At 31.6% G+C, this 22,209-nt stretch overlaps 1 long non-coding RNA gene and 11 other non-coding genes across 12 annotated transcripts; 10 read left to right on the top strand and 2 right to left on the bottom strand.

Annotated features, from left to right (window-relative positions):
- Positions 1–63: 63 nt before the first annotated feature.
- Positions 64–135, top strand: TRNAP-UGG (transfer RNA proline (anticodon UGG)). The gene has a single exon. It is a non-coding gene; the product is annotated as a tRNA-Pro (tRNA).
- Positions 136–301: 166 nt separating this feature from the next.
- TRNAP-UGG (transfer RNA proline (anticodon UGG)) lies at positions 302–373 on the top strand. The gene has a single exon. It is a non-coding gene; the product is annotated as a tRNA-Pro (tRNA).
- A 168-nt stretch (positions 374–541) lies between these two features.
- Positions 542–613, top strand: TRNAP-UGG (transfer RNA proline (anticodon UGG)). The gene has a single exon. It is a non-coding gene; the product is annotated as a tRNA-Pro (tRNA).
- Positions 614–1,452: 839 nt separating this feature from the next.
- Positions 1,453–21,181, bottom strand: LOC125816431 (uncharacterized). The gene is made up of 3 exons (XR_007442231.1): positions 21,121–21,181; positions 6,963–7,026; positions 1,453–1,558 (listed from the first exon to the last, which is right to left on the bottom strand). It is a non-coding gene; the product is annotated as an uncharacterized LOC125816431 (long non-coding RNA).
- On the top strand, positions 2,148–2,219 carry TRNAP-UGG (transfer RNA proline (anticodon UGG)). The gene has a single exon. It is a non-coding gene; the product is annotated as a tRNA-Pro (tRNA).
- On the top strand, positions 2,530–2,601 carry TRNAP-CGG (transfer RNA proline (anticodon CGG)). The gene has a single exon. It is a non-coding gene; the product is annotated as a tRNA-Pro (tRNA).
- TRNAP-UGG (transfer RNA proline (anticodon UGG)) lies at positions 3,099–3,170 on the top strand. Its single transcript has one exon. It is a non-coding gene; the product is annotated as a tRNA-Pro (tRNA).
- On the top strand, positions 5,040–5,111 carry TRNAP-UGG (transfer RNA proline (anticodon UGG)). Its single transcript has one exon. It is a non-coding gene; the product is annotated as a tRNA-Pro (tRNA).
- TRNAP-UGG (transfer RNA proline (anticodon UGG)) lies at positions 5,412–5,483 on the top strand. The gene has a single exon. It is a non-coding gene; the product is annotated as a tRNA-Pro (tRNA).
- Positions 5,986–6,057, top strand: TRNAP-UGG (transfer RNA proline (anticodon UGG)). The gene has a single exon. It is a non-coding gene; the product is annotated as a tRNA-Pro (tRNA).
- On the bottom strand, positions 16,849–16,920 carry TRNAG-UCC (transfer RNA glycine (anticodon UCC)). Its single transcript has one exon. It is a non-coding gene; the product is annotated as a tRNA-Gly (tRNA).
- TRNAP-UGG (transfer RNA proline (anticodon UGG)) lies at positions 19,858–19,929 on the top strand. Its single transcript has one exon. It is a non-coding gene; the product is annotated as a tRNA-Pro (tRNA).
- Positions 21,182–22,209: the final 1,028 nt, after the last annotated feature.

Consider the following 22,209-nt stretch of genomic DNA (forward strand, 5'->3'; position numbering starts at 1 on the left):
ATCAAATAGCTGACAAAGCTAAAATACATTTGACTAAAATTCAAATAAGACAATGTCAACGATGGGCATTTGGTCTAGTGGTATGATTCTCGCTTTGGGTGCGAGAGGTCCCGAGTTCGATTCTCGGAATGCCCCTTAATTTATAGAAGTTTTTATTTACTCTAAGATTTTAACTTTTCAAAGGCTCAAACAATGGAGAATGTTTATCTCACCTAGAAAATTATTGCACAAAATGGTACAAGCTCCAGACAACCAAAATCAACTTCAAACTATTATTACCACTGAGGGACCAACAAGAGCTGGGCATTTGGTCTAGTGGTATGATTCTCGCTTTGGGTGCGAGAGGTCCCGAGTTCGATTCTCGGAATGCCCCTTAATTTATAAAAGTTTTTATTTACTCTAAGATGATTTAACTTTTCAAAGGCTCAAACAATGGAAAATGTTTATCTCACCTAGAAAATTATTGCACAGAATGGTACAAGCTCCAGACAACCAATATCAACTTCAAACTATTATTACCACTGAGGGACCAACAAGAACTGGGCATTTGGTCTAGTGGTATGATTCTAGCTTTGGGTGCGAGAGGTCCCGAGTTCAATTCTCGGAATGCCCCCATCTAATACAACTTTTTAATTCATTTTACTTGCAACTCTGCTCCTGCACTCTATTTTCTAAGTGATGGTACATGCAAATTAAGCAGGGTCATTTATGTAACTAAGATTCAAAAAAAATAGAATTCACACTTGGTCACATGCTGTCAATTTAATGCCACAGGGGAATCAATATTCTGTAAGTTTATTAAAAAAAGACCATTTGTACAGTCCAGACTTAACTTTCTTTTGTCAATGCCTGTACCAAATCTTAACTAATGCTTGACTTCAAGAGCTCTTTGTTGTTTCCATTTTTGTAAGCTGATCTCCAGTCAACTACAAAACTCAATCGACTGTCTTCATAAAACAAAAATCGCAGGTAAAGATTCTATTTATTCATGTTAATGGACAACCAAATGGCATGAGCACTTGAAGCTGAATAAGGTAAATTTAGATCTATAAGCTAAAATTTAATACATCATGAATACTTGCAATAGTGCAGAGTTGGGGGCTTGCCTGTTCAGTTTACAGATCTGAAACTCCAACGTTCAATGTCTAACTCCCAAAGATCCCTAAATAAATGTTGGAAAGATCAGTTCGTGTATCTCAAATATCACAAGCCATCATTTCAGATATGCTTTTTTGCCATCCATTTTCAATTTGATAAAGCAGGAAAAACTTAAATGTGAAGTTGGTACATGGATTTGTCGTAACATCGAAGAATCATTATGTTTGATCTATAACAAGATCATTTACAAGTCAAGGAAGTTAACAATAAAAACTGAGCATCATTAATCAACGACACAGATCTTCCACAAAATCAAGGAAGTTCTCTGAATTCAAGTCAAAATACGGAATGAAACGGATATCCATAGTTCATGAGCCATTTTAATTACACTTAGGTGAAACAAAGAAGCATGAACTTCATTGTACCATGTTGCTTTGCACCCAAAATCGCATAACATGAGCTGCACCATTCCATGAAACAAGTGATACTGATATAGCTTAATAAAGAAGGTATTCAAAAGAGAACTGGAAGTAAGAGAACCCAGAAAAAAACCCATGGTTAACTATCAACGAGATACCCCTTAGTAGATATTTTATTTGCTTCAGCTGTAACTAGAACGATGAAGCTCAAGCATGAAATGTTAATTCAGCTAATGCTGGAGACCTGGCCTCATGTCCAATGACAGTTCTTAATCACTACACAGATCTCACGGGTTTTGGATTCCAGATGACCAAAGGGTTGAGTATGATTACATAGGATTGTAAATATACAAGTGATAGAAGCAACCAAAGCTGATAGCATCTTTAGGCATCGAGAGAAGTAATCAGAGGAACTGCAGAGGCATATTATTTTAAGCAACCTTCTATATACACCTCACATCCTAATAAGCAAAGTACTCAAGAACATCTAAGCAAGCAAATGAAGATCATATGGTGTAAAATAAGGATTATTTGAATTCTATATTACAGTAAGCAATGACAATTGTGATCAAATAGCTGACAGAGCTAAAATACATTTGACTAAAATTCAAATAAGACAATGTCAACAATGGGCATTTGGTCTAGTGGTATGATTCTCGCTTTGGGTGCGAGAGGTCCCGAGTTCGATTCTCGGAATGCCCCTTGATTTTGCTAAAGTTTTAATTTACTCTAAGTTAATTTAACTCACCAACTCCTTCATCACTAGCTGATTCTACAGTTGAGTATGTTAAGATATTAAAACCAGATATGGGAAGCCTCCCCCTTTCTACTACTAAAACACCTTTAATTGCAATGTTATGTCTCTCTGTATACATTATTTTAACATTGGAGGAGCCCCTAGGCACAGGAGAATTTCATCCTCCTAGAAAATCATTTCATAAGATGGTATAAGCTCCAGACAGCTGGAGATGAAACTTCCAGCTATCATTTAGACTGGGGGACCAACAAAACAGGGCATTTGGTCTAGTGGTATGATTCTCGCTTCGGGTGCGAGAGGTCCCGAGTTCGATTCCCGGAATGCCCCTTTATTTTGCTTAAGTTTTATTTACTCTTAAGTTGATTTAACTCTCCAAATGCTCCTTCATCTGTAACTGACTCTACATTCGTCGTAGGAGAATACTTCCTCCTCTACAGTTGAGTTTGTTCAGATACAACCAGATATGACCAACATTAATAATGTCTACAATTACAGCACCTTTAATAGCATAGTATGCCTCTCTCGATATATATTATTTTAACAAAGGGAGGAAGGGAGGGAGAGGGAGGAAATGGTCTACTATGAACACTTATAATTTGGATGAAAGAAAATGACCTTTTCAGATCTCTTATGTAAGAATGAAGATCTTTATAGTACTAAAAACAAATTCGTAAAAGACCATAACACCGATTGACCCGAGGAAGGATCCCTCACACTGGAGAATGCTCATCCCTCCAAGAAAATCATTTCGAAAAATGGCACAAGCTTACAAGTGACATGAAACTTCCAGCTATTACTTAAAATTGAGGGACAAACAAACAGCAGGGCATTTGGTCTAGTGGTATGATTCTCGCTTTGGGTGCGAGAGGTCCCGAGTTCGATTCTCGGAATGCCCCCAGCTAAAGTAACTCTTTTACTTCATTTTACTTGTATATCTGCTCCTTCACTCTATTTTCTAATTGATATATTAGAATTAAGCAGGACACTGATGGATAACCTAGAGTGATTGGACAGAAATCTTACAAGAAAATACACTTTAAAGTCTGCAGTCTCAAAATTATCATACCAACGCTATAATTTACCCTCCACCTTGTTAACAATGGAAGCAGAAAATTTCAACTAGCACACAAGTTCTCATCTTGGATGACTTAGTGTTAATCTTATTGCAACATTGTCGATAAGGAACATAAATAACTGGGTATTTAATCTAGTTGTATGATTCATCGGTTGAAAGATTCTTAGTATTTTGTTAAAAAAAAAAACATTGAGATTGATGTTCTGAAGATTGCAGCAAGTTCATCAGCCATTTATGTAACTAAGATTCAAAAAATAGAATTCACACTGGGTCACATGCTGACAGTTTAATGCGACAGGGGAATCAATAATTTTTTTTAGTTTACTCATTATCAAGATGTAGGACCATTTGTACAGTCAAGACCTAACTTTGCTTTGTCAATGCCTGTACCAAACCTTACCTAATGCTTGACTTCAAGAGCTCTTTATTGTTCCCATTTTGGCAAGCTGATCTCAAGTCTTCATACAAAAATATTTGCAGGTAAAGATTCTTTTAATTCATGTTAATGGATAACCAAATGGCATGAGTCACTTGAAGTTGCATAAGGTAAATCTAGATCTATAACATACAGATTAATACATCATGAATACTTGCAATAGTGCAGAGTTGGTCTTGCCTGTTCAGTTTACAACAAAGCAGATCTGAAACTCCAAGGTTCTACATCTAACTCCCAAAAGATCCCTAAATATAAAATGTCGAACAGACAAGTTCAAGTATCTCTTCAATCATAAGCCATCATTTCAGATTTGCTTTTTTGCCATCCATTTTAAATTTGACAAACCAGGCAAAACTTAAAAGTGAAGTTAGTACATGGATTTGTTGTAACATCAAAGAATCATTATGTTTGATCCATAACACGGTCATTTAGGGGTCAAGGAAGTTAACAGTAAAAACTGAAATCATTAATCAATGACATAGAGGTGTTGTGCAAAACCAAGGCAAAAGCTCTCAAAATTTCACGTCAATATAAGGAATAAAGCTGATATCCATAGGTCATGAGCGATTTATATTGCACTTTAGTAAGAAAAAAAAAAAAGCAGGAGCATTATTGTACCAAGTTGCTTTGCACCCAAAAATTATATAGCATGAAAATTACTTAACATGATCTGCACTATTCCTTGAAACAAGTAATGATGATATTATAGATAATAAAGAAGGTACCCAAAAGAGAACTGGAAGAGAACCCAGCAAAAAGCCCATGTTGAACTATAAATGTGATACTCCTTACTGGAGCTTTTATTTGCTTCAGTTGCGACTTAACTCGATCTATGAAGCTCAAACATGTAATATTAATCCAGCTAATGCCAGACACCTGGCCTCATGTCCAATGGAAGTTCTTAATTACTAGACATATCTCATGGATTTTGGATTCCAGATGACCAGAGGGTTGAATATGATAGTAAATACACAAGTGACAGTAACAACCAAAGCTGAGAGCGTCTTAGGCATCAAGTGCAGTGAGAATCAGAGGAACTGCAGAGGCATATTATTCTAAGCAACCCTTCTATATACACCTCACATCCAAATAAGCAAAGTACTCAAGAACATTTAAGCAAGAAATGAAGATCATCTGGTGTAAAATAAGGAGTATTGGAATTCTGCATTACAGATAAGCAATGACATTTGGGATCAAATAATTCAAAGGGGGGAAAACATTTGCCTAGAACTCAAATAAGACAATGCCAACAATGGGCATTTGGTCTAGTGGTATGATTCTCGCTTTGGGTGCGAGAGGTCCCGAGTTCGATTCTCGGAATGCCCCTTCATTTAGCTAAATTTTTTAATTTACTCGAACTTAATTAACTCTCCAAGGGCTCATTCATCTCTGGCTGATTCTACAGTTGAGTATGTTTAGATATTACAACCAGATATGGGAAACTTCCCCCTTTCTACAACTACTTCCAATGTTATGTCTCTCTGTATACATTATTTTTACATTGGAGGATCCCCCAGACACAGGAGAATTCTCATCCCTCCTAAAAATCATTTCATAAGATGATACTCCAGACAACTGAATATGAAACTTCCAACTATCATTTAGATTGGGGGACCAACAAAAGCAGGGCATTTGGTCTAGTGGTATGATTCTCGCTTTGGGTGCGAGAGGTCCCGAGTTCGATTCTCGGAATGCCCCTTGATTTTGCTAAAGTTTTATTACTCTTAAGTTGATTTAACTCTCCAAATGCTCCTTCATCTGTAACTGACTCTGCAGTGCCATAGGAGACAATTTCCTCCTCTACAGTTGAGTTTGTTCAGATACAACCAGATATAACCTACTTCAATAATGTCTACAATAAAGCACCTTTAATAGCATAGTATGCCTCTCTATATACATTATTTTAACAAAGGGAGGGAGGGAGAAGGAAGAAATGATCTCCTATGACTACTTACAAATTGAATAGAAGAAAATGACCTTTTCAGATCTCTTATATGTAAAAATGAAGATATCTATAAAACTAAAATCAAATTCGTAAAGGACCATAACACCGATTGACCCAAGGAAGGATCCCCCCAGTCCCCAGAGACTAGAAAATGCTCATCCCTACAAGAAAATCATTTCGAAAAATGGTACAAGCTCCAGACAACTGACACGAAACTTCTAACTATTTCTTAGACTGAGAGACCAACAAACAGCTGGGCATTTGGTCTAGTGGTATGATTCTCGCTTTGGGTGCGAGAGGTCCCGAGTTCGATTCTCGGAATGCCCCTTGATTTTGCTAAAGTTTTAATTTATTCTAAGTTGATTTAACTCACCAAGGGCTCCTTCATCTCTTGCTGACTCTACAGTTGAGTATATTCAGATATTACAACCAGATATTGAAACTTCCCACTGTCTACAACTAAAACACCTTTAATAGCATTGTTATGTCTCTCTGTATACATTATCTTTAGCATTGGAGGAGCACCTAGACACGGGAGAATTCTCATCCCACCAAGAAAAACATTTCATAGGATGGTATAAACTCCAGATAATTGAACATGAAACTTCCAGCTATCATTTAGACTGGGGGACCAATAAAAGCAGGGCATTTGGTCTAGTGGTATGATTCTCACTTTGGGTGCGAGAGGTCCCCGAGTTTGATTCTCGGAATGCCCCAAATTTTTAAGTGCCTTTTTACAAGCCTGTACTCCTGATAGTTATAAAGGATTTTAAGGCAAATGTAGGATATCCATTTAACACTTTGCTGAATATTCAATAGTGAGATTTGTGTTCTGGAAACTGCAGTAAGCACATCATGCATTTATGAATTTGGTAGGATTCCAATGATTAATGGTTATTCATTTTAGACAGTTAAAATTAATTAGTTTAGTAATCCAAACAGTTCTAGAACTGATTCTTCTTTCAAGTGTATTTTAGTAAACCACATATATTGCTTGACTTGCAGAGCTCTTTCCAGTCTCCTGGTCAGTACATATTCTGATGTAAAGTCAGCCAAGTCAATCAGCCAAAAGTCATGTTTTTTTCAAATAACAACATTTAGGCCAAGATGCATCCTTATCAAATAAAGAAAATGGAATGGCAAGACTTGATGCTCTGAAAGCTAATTTTTTCAGAACTACAAGATAAAAATAACAAAGCACGAGTGCTGGTAGTATATGGATTTGTGCTAACCTCTCTAGTTTACAAGTAAGCAGATCGGAACTCCAAAATTCAACATAGAACTACCAAGAAATCCCTATATACAAAAGATTAAATAGATTAGCACAAGAATTATCTCACCTATGATAAGGAAAATTTAAAGGTTTACAGTTTTCCCTTCAGAAATAAATCAAATGTTTGCTTTCCATCAAAGTTTGTTGATATTAGACATGCAGATCAACAATCATAACTGAAATATTTAGCAGAACAGTGTTATTTTTTAAATTCATTTGATGAGGAGCAGAAAGGTGTTACTAAAAATCAAAAAGTATCATTTGACATTCTTTTTGGAAAAAAACTCTATGATTTCCTACTCGCATCTGAAGTTAAAATGGATAACGCTAGTGATGAGTCATTTTATTTCAGTTTACTTGAGCAACGACGCATCATTTCTACAGTCCAGACATAATTATGCTTTGTCAATGCTTGCACTAAACTTCACCTAGTGTATTGACTTCAAGAGCAGTTTGTTGTTTCCCTTAAGTTAGTGTTTTATCCAATCCTAAAACAAGCATTTCTACAAACAATTAAAACAAATCCTAGACAAAGTGTGCAAAGGAATTTTCATTAAGTCTCATCGCACATGGCACATGTTAGATTAGATGGGTCCCTTCCAACTCACAATCAAGAATAAATGAAACAAAATCGCATAAATCAAACCAATACCAAGTAGTGAGCAAAGAGTAAACAAATGACCAAGTGTCACTAATAAGACCATTTCTCTCAATGTTATCCACTTTTCCAGCAAAAATTTAGGAGGGATATTCCACAAATTTGAAAGAGTCTAAATAGTGGTACCAGAAAAACAAGTTATCCAAAGACAGCAATCCAACAAAAACACATTTTTATTCCCTATTAGCTACCAACTACCCCTAAAACACACCCGGTTCAAAAAAAAATACTTTTTTTGGAAAAGAACTGTGGCTTAAAAAAGGAAAAAAATGTCAAAACCTTATAGACTAAAGATATAACACAGCATTCCAAAATATTATCTCATTAATCACTCGGAGAACTAGTGATAATTTAACATATCAGACTACGAATCACGGGAAAAATAAGAGACAATCCATTTTAAGGGTTCACAATTCAGCCATGGGATGAAGATCAAAGTTACAGTGAGGGAACAGGCTTCATATGTAGATTTAGTTACCACATGAAAGAATCTAAACATCTAATTGAAATGGTAAATCCAGGAAAAAACCAAGTACTTTTAATACATTAGTTCTAGCAATGTTGCATTTTTAATTCCTAAAAGGTTCACATATATGAGCTCTCACATGCTAATTGTAACAGCCTGGTAAACCGTTGCCATGAGGCAGGTGCAAACTCGACCCATTGGCCTCCTCACAAACAATTCTCCACCCCGCCCACCACCAACAGTAAAGATGAACATGTGACCTTGCTTTGAAGCTAATTAAGAGAATCCAAGCACACAATTCAAAATGCTAAAGGCAATAAGTGAAGTAGTTTAAGATTTTAATAACCTTTTCGGATGCTCTTATGCCCCTGATGTGGAATGTCATATATCTCCGCCACAAACCACGCTTTCTTCCATCTAACAAGTGGTTAGGAAAATATCAGATATTGATGTTAATCAAAACTTAGAAGTCCCCATCAGAAAATGAATTCTACATTAGCTAGTGGAACTCTTAGTAATTGCAACACTACAAAACCCCTGACTAGGATATTTCAATGTGTCTACTTGAATACAAAACCTAACAAGTAAATATGTAATGTAAGCAAGAGCAGATAACTACTTATTCAATTCAAAAGTTGACATAAAAAGTGAGATACCTTGCGGAACCCCGACCTCTGATGAAAAAACAAAACCATTTAATTTCACAAATTTGCATAGAGTATGACCACAAAGAAATGACAGAAATATTTGGAAGCTAAATCTCAATATATGCTACTCCCTCCATCCCAATTTTTAATTTTTTTGGTGTCCGGGCTAGCTTTCACACACCTCGACTAATTCCACGGGGTACCTGCCAACTCCCGCCAGCAATAGGAACCATGTAACTCTGTCAACCCCATTCCAATTTTACTCTTCATGTTTGGGGAATATTTGATACAATGATACCATTATAAAACTTTCACAACTTTAAGAAGTTCGAATTGACGAATCTATCAAATTCTATCTTTTGAATGGTTTTCAATCAAACTGATTTCTTCAACTAGTACTTAGATATATTTTTTCCTCTAAGAGGCAAGTCAAATAAACACGTTAAACTCCATATCCTACAAAATGAACCAGAGTAAGTACTAAATACTACTTTTACCCCCGAAGAATAAGAATAGTAAGCAAAATACATATAAAGCGAAGTAACACTCAAACACAAACAATTAGGTCACACTACGAAACAAATTAACAAACAATTTGGCTGTAATAGAGTATGAATTCGACAAAAACTTATTGAAAAATTAAGGAAGATGAACAAACCTGAAGTGAATAATCACAGCCCTATAAGTACCTCGGAGTCGGAGAATGTTCTTAGCAATAAGCAGAGAATTTTTTAGTATAAAATTAGAACTCTTTAAATTATTACAGTATATTTTTATTCTTAATTGTACCCAGCGTGCCGTTTTGCGCGCGCATTTCTGATTTTCTTCTTTTTCTTTTCCCCCTCTGTGGGAGAAATTATCTTTTTGTGAAGGCTTAAAACCAAATTGTAATTCGAAAATATAAAATCAAAACAAATTTTATATATATTTATTTTTTTTATATGCAAATTATTACTTCATATCTAAATTTTTTGAATTCTTTTTCACTTTTAATTTTTGGTGATAGGTGATATTTATCAATTAAATGTTGGAAAATATTGTTTCACCAAGACAATCATTATATAAATTGTTAACATAATTCTATAAGTAATAAGTTGATAAATTTTAGATAAAGATAAAAGTTAAAATCATATAATCTAATTCTTAATAAAAGATAAAAGTTTCCGAGATGTATTGGTCAAGAGAATATACCTCTGTATAGGTGTCATGAGTAGGTTTGCTTATGGTTATAGTTTAAAAACTCAATTGAATAGTTATTTGAACCCAATCGATTAAGAAAATGGATATTTTAATTGGTTTAATTTGGTTATGTTTGGTTTTAAATTTTGAAAACTGACACTATTTGGTTTGGTTTGGTTTTGGTTGTACTAAAAATATCGCAAAATAATCAAATCGAACCAAGAAATTATTTATATAAATTTTATAATTATTTATATATTATTCATAAATAAAATATAAATATTTTTGTAAAGTTTAATTAACTTTAAGTTTTAACTTTATCATTTTCTCAAGTCCAACACTTAAATTTTAACCCAAATGTTACAGCCCTAAGTCAAGTCCATCAAAATCTATTACTTTAGTCTCTACCTACCCTACTTCACATAAGATAGTCATATTTTCTCTTAATTGAATCACTTTATTCGTATAATAATAACTTTTGTATTACTTAATTGAATCCACATAGTTTTCATGTGGATTGTTCATGTACTAGATGTCTGTGTCTATCGAGATATGTATATCCTGAAAAAAAATTATTACTTTCAAATCAAATTAAAAAAATCGACAATTATTTTTTTCGTTTGATTTGGTTTAATTTTTTATCTTTTCGTTTGATTTGGTTTGGGAATCAGGATTAAGAGTTTGGGAGTTCTAAATTTTCTTTAGAACTATCCATCAATTTTGTTAGGGGTTCACAAATTAATATACATATATTTAATTAATTTCTAGTACAAATACAAAGTATACAAAAAGGCTATTGGATTCTTCCGAATCCATGAACCCCCACCTAGTTCCGCTTCTGCATGCAACAATATTTGCTTACATTCAATTACAGGTGTAATGATAATTTTCAAAAAATGAATGTATTAATGATTTCAAGTCATACACTTTAAAATGAGTAGAGAAGCTAGGTTTTGTTAATAGGATTAAATTATAATTTGTTATTGACCCATCTTGATTCAACAAATTTTTATCCAAATAAATTTTAAACAGATTTGATCATGATCCAATAATTAATTTTACATATTTTGATCGTATAATCTTCAGCTACTTTGCCAAATAATATATACTTCTATTTTTCTCTCAAAATTTGGAGAGATTCATATTTGATGGGCGAGTTAGTAATTTAGCATGTTTATAGTGTGATGACTTAAACTTAATACATAAGGTACTTATTTTACTTGACTAATTGGCAAGTGACAAACTTAAGCAGACATTTGATCATAGGATTTGAGACATGGATTTAAAATTAATATTTGTTTATGAAATATTAATAAAATTATAATTTCAAATGATGATTGGAAATTTGAAATTCTCCAAGAAATAAAAAAAATCCAATTTGCGATTTAAAAATAAAATAAAATGTAAAACTCTACCCATATGAATACATTTTGCACATAAAATCCATCATTTTAAATTTAGAAAAAAGAATCAAGCTCGTTGTAAAGAAATTGTATGTACGATGTAGGAGGATATATAAAAGAATAACTAATTATTCCGATCAACGAATACAACAACAACAAAATAACTAGTGTAATTCCGCAAGTAGGTTCCGAAAAGGGTAATGTGTACATAATCTTGCTCCTACATTGTGAAAGTTAATTTATTCAATAAGTTAATCTTTACAAAAAAAATAAAAATGTATGTATTTTAAAAGTTTGCAATAACATGTGATCACAATTAAGTTTTTATATAAAAAAAAAAATAGAGATATGCAATATGTAGTGTCTTAGAATATTATATTACCTTATTTGTGAATTATAATTGTAAAATAATTTGCTAATTGATAAGATTGTTTAAGAGTTGATTTTTTTAAAAATATTCACAAAATGTGATTTCTTTTCATGGTTAGAAATCATATCCAAACGAGCATAATATTTTTATTTCACATTCGTCATCAATCCTAACCTACTTCCACATTTTCTTAAAAAATTTCTTAAAAGTTTGTTAATCTCTTGGTGTGAATCAATGTTGTTAAAATATTATTAGGATTCTGCAATGTTCTCCCCTAGGTGAGACATTTACAAATGGTTTGATGTAACACCAACAACAAACTTAATGTATTCTTATAAGTGGAGTTCAAAGAGATGACATATCTTGAAATAAGTAAAAAAAAATTGCTTCACCTACAACACGCTCCTAGGTACATATAAAAGAAAAACTCTAACTTGTTGTACATTGGACAAAGAATAAAATATACAAGTTTTAAAAGTTTGTTTTTATATGTGAACAACGATCAAGGAGAAAAAAAAATTGGGTCGAGAAATAAAAAAGAATAAAATTCAAAACACATGTGACATGTAGTAAAATAGAAATACTATTACTTGTAGGTCAACTAGTCACCATTCATCTTCCTACTACATATAAAAGCTACGCAGTTACACTGGAAAAAAGATATGATAGAATATATAATCTCACAAAAAATAGCAGAGACCATTTTAAGGAAGAGTTACATTCCTACTAAGAGCTAATTCTACACTAATACTATTAATGAGGAACATTTTTTTTTATAAATAAATCTTTAAAATGGAGCAGTTGATGCCTGCTAGTGCCTTGAAATTGAGTCCAAAATTTGCATCTTCCTTTGTTACACCCTTAATTTCAGATTCTCTATTGTATGTTTCCTTTTCAAAAGCTTTTCTTCATGATTCAACATTTCCTCTTTTGCTTCACTCAACTCACTTTTCTTTCATGCAAGACAAGCTTAACTTTCTTTCTTCAGGAGGCTCCAAGTATTTATCCTCATTTGCTTCACAAGTATTAATCTTTTCATTTTGATCTTTTGAGATAATATAAGCAAATAGAAAGTTAGAATGTACATCTTGATTGTGATAGAAATTAAAATATATTATTTATAATCATACAATTGTGTGCTTTAACAGTAAAATCCATAAGAACAACAACAACATCAACTTGTGACAAGCAATTTTCTCGTAAAATGTATACCTAAAACAATAAAAACTATAATTAGGCCTAACAAAAACAATAACATACCAAATGTAATTCCACAAATAGGGTAGGGGGAGGATGGTACATAAATTTACCCATACTTTAATTTGTGAAGGTAAAGAGACGTAATGGAGAAAAGGATAGTAGCAACAACAAATAATGTGACATTGAAACAAAGAAAACAACAAGTAATAAAAATTAAAGAATAATATATAGAAGAGTAATACCAATAACACTGATAAGGAGAACTAGACAAGGCTCTGTTGTATACTTTCTACCTTAATCCTCGAATTTTGTGATGTTCTTGTAAGTTGTAGGTGTGTCAGGTCATGTCTAATTATCTCACCCTAATACTTCTTCGACTAACTTCTACCTCTCCTTAAATCCACCATAGCCAACCTTTGGCACCTCCTCACTAACACATCTATGAATCTTTCTCTTCATATGTCAGAACCATCTTAGTCTCACTTCTCTCATCTTGTCCACAACGGGGATCATTCCTACTTTATCAAAAATATCTATGTTTCTAATATTATCTCTCTTGGTTGGAAATTCATTTATACTAACATTACATTTAAGATAAATAAAGTGAAAGTAATTTTTGATTTAACAAAATGACTAGGATTTAAGCATTTAAAAGGTGTTACCTTGAATTTGCAAGTCTCAATCAATTGGAACACCAACACATCATTTTCAACAAGATTGTGAGCAATGGAGAAACCTCTCCACCCCCCCCCCCCCCCACACACTCAATCTGTTTTTGTCAATTAGGTACTTGGTGGAAAACTCATCTTCATCCACCAAAATGACATTGTCATCATGGTTTGGCAAATGAGAAACACATTTTTTTTGGAAAGCTCTGTTTTATCAAAATATTTGTAATAAAGGCAAGATTATATAGAAACAAAAACAATTTCAATATTGCTCTAATTCTATTAAGAAGAAATTTACTTACCAAACAAAATCCCCCAGTGACATAGGAAGGGAGCATACGTTTGACAAAATTTGGAAATTCAGAAGGTAAAGTTCTTTGAAATATTTCGGCTCGCAATTGGGATGATGAGCTTATATCAACAAAGTTGTTTGTCTGTCCCTTCCTTCCAATGCTAGTAAAATCGAAAATAAAAAATCAAAAATATTTTTTAAAGAGATAATAATACCAGGATATATTAACGGCCAATGGTCATAAAATTTTCTTATCTTTTTTTTTTCAAAAAAATAATTCGATAGACTGTTTGATTATTCATAGTCAAATTCTCACTCCAACTTTGAATTGAGTTTTCAGGTTTAATTCAAAACTTGTGTACAGTTCATTTTGAATTATTTGTTTGATTTTGATTTGATACGAAGTTTAAGAAAGTAAAAAAAAACTTTTGAATGTTGTGGTATAAAATTGAAATTAAAGAGTTCACAAAAAAAGTAAAAAAAAAAAATTCAATGGACTAAAAAGAAAAGTAGGACAAATAAATGAACCAAAAAAGTATGACAAACAAATTAAAATGGAGGAAGTAACATTTTTTCAAATAAAATACATATTCAAACACAACTTCAATTTCTAAATACTTTTTTCCGCTCAACTTTAAATACAATTTTAAAAAATTCAAACATCATAAAATTCACGTCTAAACACCTATTTTTTTATTATTATAATTTGCTTTTTCATTTTCTCCACTTACCACATTTGAACCTTCTTGTTATCTCCGCGTTCCACCTGCAAATGTATATGCCAAGTATCTTAATTAGTTTTAAAGTACTTCCTTACAAGAGTACTTGTTTGTCAAAACGATAACATACTCAATATAACCCCACCAGCGGGGACTTGAGAGGATATAACATATGTAAATATAATTTTTATCTAGTGAGATAGAGGAGTTATTTTCGATGGAGTGTACAGAGGCCTTATCTTTACGATATAAAGATAGAGAGGTCATTTCCGATGAAGCATACACAGACCTTATCTTTACCTCATAAAAATAAAGAGGGTTTTCATGATGAAGCGTATACAAACCATGTCTTTACCTAATAGAGATAAAGAGATTATTTCTGATAGAGCATACACAGATCGTACTTTTACCACACAGAAATAGAAAGATTATTTTGTATGGATCAAACGCAAACCTTACCTTTACCTCTATAGAGGCTTTTTAGATAAATCGTCAACTATTTATTTAAGCACGGAATAGAAAAAAAAATTATTATCACCTTGTTGGTTCTATTGGGAGGCAAAACTTTTTTCTTGAGCAACCCTTGATTGACTGACAATGTCTTTTTTTTGGTTAAGCCGTCAAATGAAAGAACAAAAATATATGGGTCAATAATTATAAGAAAAAAAAACCAATAAAAGAATTTAAAAAATTTATTTGAAACCATGAAATGAATATTGTAGTAGAAGGAGATGGAGTACCTTAGCAGGAGAAGGAGCTCGGCTTTTCATTTTAGAAGAATTAAAGTGAGGAAAAACAAAATAGAATTTTTGGGGTGTTCTTTTGATCGAAAAAAACTTATGAAGTGGAGAAATGAGATGATTCTGTATTTATAAGGAGAATTAAGGAAGGCTTTGAAGTCAAAATTGGAATTAATTGAAAGAGTACTAGGTTTGGAATGATTATTCCCTTTTTCCAAAGTTGTTCTTTTAAAGAAAAATAGTAAGCAAAATCTTTATATGTATGTATCATTATTAGTCAATTTAAGACCCTTGTTTTAATCAAACACAAACAAATAAAAAGGGAGAAAAAATAGATATGAATTAGTTGCGGATCACAAACATATGGGAGACTTTTTTTATTAAGTAGAAATTTTGGGCGAGTATTGAAATATTAAAATAGTTCCACATGTCATATTTAGGGTCAAGTTTTAAAATATTAAAATAGTCAAAGGTCATATTTTAGGAAAAAAGTGAAATATTTAAATAATCACCATGGTCATATTTTGGGTCAAGATAAATCTATAGCTATTTTAGAATATAAAGATTTGAGTTTTAAAATCTTTCGAAAAATAGACAAATTCTATAAACAGATAGATATTTCAAAAGAGGAAAAAAATGAAATTTGACTAACATAGGTCAACAAATATAAATTTGACTATCCTATATTATTATTTGTACAGGATAAAATTTTAAAAATGCTACAGTTATGTAGGTATTAGTAATATATACATTATTTATGAGGAAATTTATGTTATAACGATATTAGATATTTTAAATTTTATCTTGTATAGATAGGAATATATGATGGTCAACTTTACATTGTTATTGAGCTGTAATATCAACTGAGTTTCATTATTTTTTTTAAAAAATATTTGTCTCTTTATAGAATTTATTTATTTTTTGAAAGATTTAAAAAATCAAATCTTAAAATTTCAAAATAGCTTCAGACTTTATTTTGAAGAAAAAATCTACCAAACGTTGTTTTTTTTTATATATATTTAATTAAATAATAATTTGAGAAATGTAGTAATTTTAAAAAATAAATATACAATATAATTTTATCATAACAAATGCATATGAATATAACATAAAATAACTCAAGTGAACCAACAAGCATAAAGGGGCAATTCCGTTAGCTAAGTTAAGAAATAAAGGTACTTGTGTATTATTAGGTACAAGTAAGGGTGTACATCTATTGATTCGATCTAATTTCATATATTATTGATTTAATTTATTTATTTTTAATTTGTGAATATGCTCATTCGACAATCAAATTAATAAAATATTTATTATTAATTTTTTATTCTTAATAATTTTTTTTTTGATTTGATTGCTAAGGAGATGCACATATAATCACAATAAATAAGTAAAGAGGCTAATTTGTGTAGCCTACAACCAAAGTAATACTAAAATTTATATTCTATTTATAAGTCCTAAATACGGAAAGAAAGTATCAATAAATAAAAATCAATGCAAAATGATTGCGTCTGCCGGGAGTCGAACCCGGGTCTATTGCTTGGAAGGCAATTATCCTAACCGTTGGACTACAAACGCTTGCCTGCTATACATTCTCAGGACATAAATTTTGTCCTGTCCGATCCCACCCAGACAACTCCTCCAACATATTCTTTTTTCATTCCAATTTATGAGTCAAAATTTGATTAGGCAATAAGTATGTAAAATGAAAAAAAAAAAAAAAAACCGTTTTTGAAGTGTATAATCTTAAATAAGATTGATATTTGTATAAACATAGGTCATCTCATAATTAAAAATACAATGAAAATATTAAAATTAAATTATTTATAACTATAAATATAAAAATGTATTATAGTTTTTAATCAAGCTAAAACGAAAAATAAATAAATTAAATGTCACATTAAATAGAGAACAGAATGAGTAGTTGATATGAATGGATTCATGCCTCCATTCATCAAGTTAATAATGATATTGTAGATACTAGATAGTAATAAAGAAGGGAATTTTTTTCAAAACGTCAATATTTTAACATTTAATAGGACTCATTGTTAATACTTTCAATATTTAGTAAAAATGTCAGAATTTTAGTTTAATATGTATCTTATTTAAGTTTTTATTATTTGTTTTATTTAAAGAATACAATTATTAAATAATAGAAAGGAGAAATTTAGGGGAGAGAAATTTTTAAAAAAGGAACAATTGCTTAAAAGTCTCATCAGTTACAAAAATTCAAAACTAAATACAAATTTAAAAAAAAAAAAACACAAAGAACTCATCCCACTTGTTCATCAAATTTTTAATATCGATTTTTAAATTTTCATAGATAATACTCAATTTCTGTTGAAATGAATTTGATTAAATCGCGTTTTTTTTATATCCACCCATGGCTTCACCGGATCAGATTTTAGAACCAAAATCGACTTTCGTGAAGAAGAAGAAAAAAAGAGAGAATCAGAGAAGAAGGTTGCAAAGAATGAGAGAATGGAGAAGAAGGTTGCAAAAATTGTATTCATATTAATTTTTGTTTGTCCATTGTTTTTCTTTTACTCAACATTTATATTTTTATTAAGAACATTATAATTTTTTTTAGTTTGTAGTCATTCCAGTTGGTAAGCCAAATTGATTTGTATTTCTTAAACATAGATGTATCATATTTCTTTCACAGTCAATTTGTATTTTTTTTAGAATATTGTATCATTAATTCCTCAACAGATTGTATTATTTTTATTATGTATGCTATTCTTTTATCAAAATCTTGTATCTTTCTTTAAACGTATTCATATGTAATGATTAGATTATATTGTGATACAATGAATAATATTTTTGTACTACGAATAAAAGAAAAATATATTTGGCAATTATGTAATACAATTTTGATCACTGGAATACAATTTTTAGTTTTCAATATGAAAGTAAAATACCAATTTTAATTTGAATGGTAAAGTGAGCACATAAAATACAAAAGTTGTTGATATACAATTATGATGAAAACATAATAAAAAGAAATACAAACTTGTTGTCATTGAAATTGAGATTGAAATACAAAATGAGCACAATAAATACTCACATCAATTGAAATACAAAATTGACTTCGTTGGTATGTCATTATGATGAACACAAAAAAATACAAACTTTTCTGAATACAATGTGAGAGTTAAATACAAAATGATCACAATAAAATACGCACCACAATATGATATTCAATTTTAATTTGAATGGTAAAGTGAGCACATAAAATATAAAAGTTGTTGGTATACAATTATGATGAAAACATAATAAAAAAGAAATATGTTGTCATTGAAAATTGAGATTGAAATACAAAATGAGCACAATAAATACTCATTTCAATTGAAATACAAATGTGACTTTGTTGGTATACCATTATGGTGAATACAAAAAAAAAAAAAAGTAGAACTTGTTTGTAGATAAAGTGATTTTGAAATACAAAATAAGCAAATTAAAATACAAAATTGTCGTCATTTGTGTTCTAAGTAGAAAATTGTTGATTAAGTTGGATACCTCTAGTAATTCTCTTAGATTCTGCCATTGGAGCGTGATTTAGAGTTTATCAAATCCTAAACGTGATTTCAACTACAGACAGCAATTTTAAACAAAAATAAAATCATAAAATAAATCTTAAAAAACGAATAAAGATGCATACCTCAATAAAAGGGATTGTGTGAATATCTTTATAAATATATTTTTCAATTTCTGGAAAAAAAAAGGAAGAGAAGCGGATTTTGAAATGGAGAAGAATTGGAAGATGTAAATATGTTGCAAAAAAAAAAAGAAGATAAAAATATGAGAGAGAGAAAATATTCCCTTTATTTTAAACATATGAAAGAGGATTAATTGGGAAATGTGTAATTAAGGTAAGATAAAATAGGAAGTAAATTAGGATACACAAGCTTTTCTAAAATAATGATATTTTGACATTTTTACTAATATTTATGAAGTATGGAGGTTTTTACTAATTAAGTTAGACTTTTTTGACTAGTTTGCTAATTTTTCCGTAAAGAAGGTACTAAAAAAGAACTGGCAGTAAGAGAACCCAGCAAAAAGCCCATGTTGAACTATGAATACTCCTTAGTGGAGCTTTTGCTTGCTTCAGCTGTGCCTTAACTCGATCTATGTAATATTAATCCAACTAATGCCAGAGACCTGGCCTCATGTCCAATGACAGTTCTTAATCACTAGACATATCTCATGGATTTTGGATTCCAGATGGCCAGAGGGTTGAGTTGATAGCATAGGATTCTAAATATTCAAGTTACAGACTTACAGGAACAACCAAAGCTGAGAGCATCTTTAGGCATCAAGTGCAGTAAGAATCAGAGGAACTGCAGAGGCATATTAAAGTACTCAAGAACATTTAAGCAAGAAATGAAGATCATCTGGTGTAAAATAAGGAGTATTTGAATTCTGCATTACAGATAAGCAATGACATTTGGGATCAAATAACTCAAAAGGGGAAAACACATTTGCCTAGCACTCAAATAAGACAATGCCAACGATGGGCATTTGGTCTAGTGGTATGATTCTCGCTTTGGGTGCGAGAGGTCCCGAGTTCGATTCTCGGAATGCCCCAAATTTTTAAGTGCCTTTTTTCAAGCCTGTACTCCTGATGGTTATAAAGGATTTGAAGGCAAATGTAGGATATCCATTTAATACTTTGCTGAACATTCAAAAGTGAGATTTGTGTTCTGGAAACTGCAGTAAGCACATCATGCATTTATGAATTTGGTAGGATTCCAATGATTAATGGTTATTCATCTTAGACAGTTAAAAGTAATTAGTTTAGTAATCCAAACAGTTCTAGAACTGATTCTTCTTTCAAGTGTATTTTAGTAAACCACATATATTGCTTGACTTGCAGCTCTTTCCAGTCTCCTGTTCAGTAAATATTCTGATGTAAAGTCAGCCAAGTCAATCAGCCAAAAGTCATTTTTTTTCAGATAACAACATTTAGGCCAAGATGCATCCTTATCAAATAAAGAAAATGGAATGGCAAGACTTGATGCTCTGAAAGCTAATCTTTTCAGAACTACAAGATAAAAATAACAAAGCACGAGTGCTGGTAGTAGATGGATTTGTGCTCACCTCTCTAGTTTACAAGTAAGCCGACCGGAACTCCAAAATTCAACATAGAATTACCAAGAAATTCCTATATACAAAAGATTAAATAGATTAGCACAACAATTATCTCACCTATGATAAGGAAAATTTAAAGGTTTGCAGTTTGCCCTTCAGAAAAAAATCAAATGTTTGTTTTCCATCAAAGTTTGTTGATATTAGACATGCAGATCAACAATCATAACTGAAATGTTTAGTAGAATGGTGTTATTTTTTTTTATTCATTTGATGAGGAGCAGAAAGGTGTTATTAAAAATCAAATAGTATCATTCTTTTTGTAAAAAATTCTCTGATTTCCTACTCACATCTGGAGTTAAAATGGATAACCTAGTGATGAGTCATTTTCTTTCAGTTTACATGAGAAATGTGCACCATTTCTACAGTCCAGACATAATTATGCTTTGTCAATGCTTGCACTTTACTTTACCTAATGTATTGACTTCAAGAGCACTTAGTTGTTTCCCTTAAGTTAGCTGTTTTGATCACAAGTCATCTAAGACACTCAGCCAAATGTCTTCATAAAACAATACTTACAGGCAAAATGCTTTCTATCCACGCTCATGGACCACCAAATGACACGAGTCACCTAAAGCTGAATAAGGTAAATCTAGATGTATAAGCTAAAAATTAATACATCATGAATACCTGCAACAGTACAGAGTTGGGCTTGCATGTTCAGTTTACTGATAAAATCTGAAACTCCAAAGTTCAGAGTCAAGCTATCCAGGGATCCCTGAATATAAAATGGTAAATGGTAAGTTCAAGTATCTCAACTGTCATAAGCCATCATTTCAGATATGCTTTCAATTTTTGCCATCTGTTTCCAATTTGATTAAGCAGGCAAAACTTAAAAAGTTAAGTTAGTAATCGGTTTTCATTTATATCAAAGATTCATCAAGTTTGGATTATAACATCAATTAGGGATCAAGGGTGTTTTGCCTTGATCACTGACGATCAATGGCTAAGAGGTCTTTCACAAAATTGAGGTAAATGTTCTCTGGAATTTCACATTAAAATGAGGAGTTACATGGGTATCCATAGTTCAGATACCCATTTTCATTTCAATTTAGTGAACTAAAGATGCATAAACATCATTGTACCATGCAGTGTTATCAAAGGCGAAAAGCGCAAAAAAGCTCTAAGGTCCGTGGGGCTTTAAGCGCAAATAAAGTTTGGGCTTTAATGAAAAATGGTGCAAAGGGAGAAAAAAAATTACAAATATATATGTTTGGTCCAAGACTAATAATTATATGAATGACAAATATATGACCAAAGAAATTGATTTTTTTTTTATGATAAAGTGAAATATCAATTGTTTAGTGTCACTTCTTCATAAGAGGCACATTGGTAAGGAAAAATTTGCGTTAGAACCTTGATGACAACACTGAAGTGAGGCAAAGCGCTCAATACGTTTTGAGCCTCGCTTCAGAGCTTAAGCGCGCCTTTGATAACACTAGTACCATGTTGTTTTGTACCAATTTACATACCATGAGCTACGTCATTTCATGAAAACAAGTGAAAAGAATGTAAGATAAGATAAGGTAGCTAAAAGAAAATTGATAATAAGAGAACCCAACGAGAAAGCCCGTGTTTAACTACAAATGTGATATTTATAATTTTAGTGGAAGCATTCTTTACTTCAGCTGTGACTTAACTCAAACTATGATGTTCAAATATGCGATACTGATACAGCTAATGACGGAATCCTGGCCTCATGTCCATTGACAGTTCTCA

Source organism: Solanum verrucosum, unplaced genomic scaffold (assembly GCF_900185275.1).
Source record: "Solanum verrucosum unplaced genomic scaffold, falcon-dt-bn FXZP01000261.1, whole genome shotgun sequence".
Classification (NCBI taxonomy): domain Eukaryota; kingdom Viridiplantae; phylum Streptophyta; class Magnoliopsida; order Solanales; family Solanaceae; genus Solanum; species Solanum verrucosum.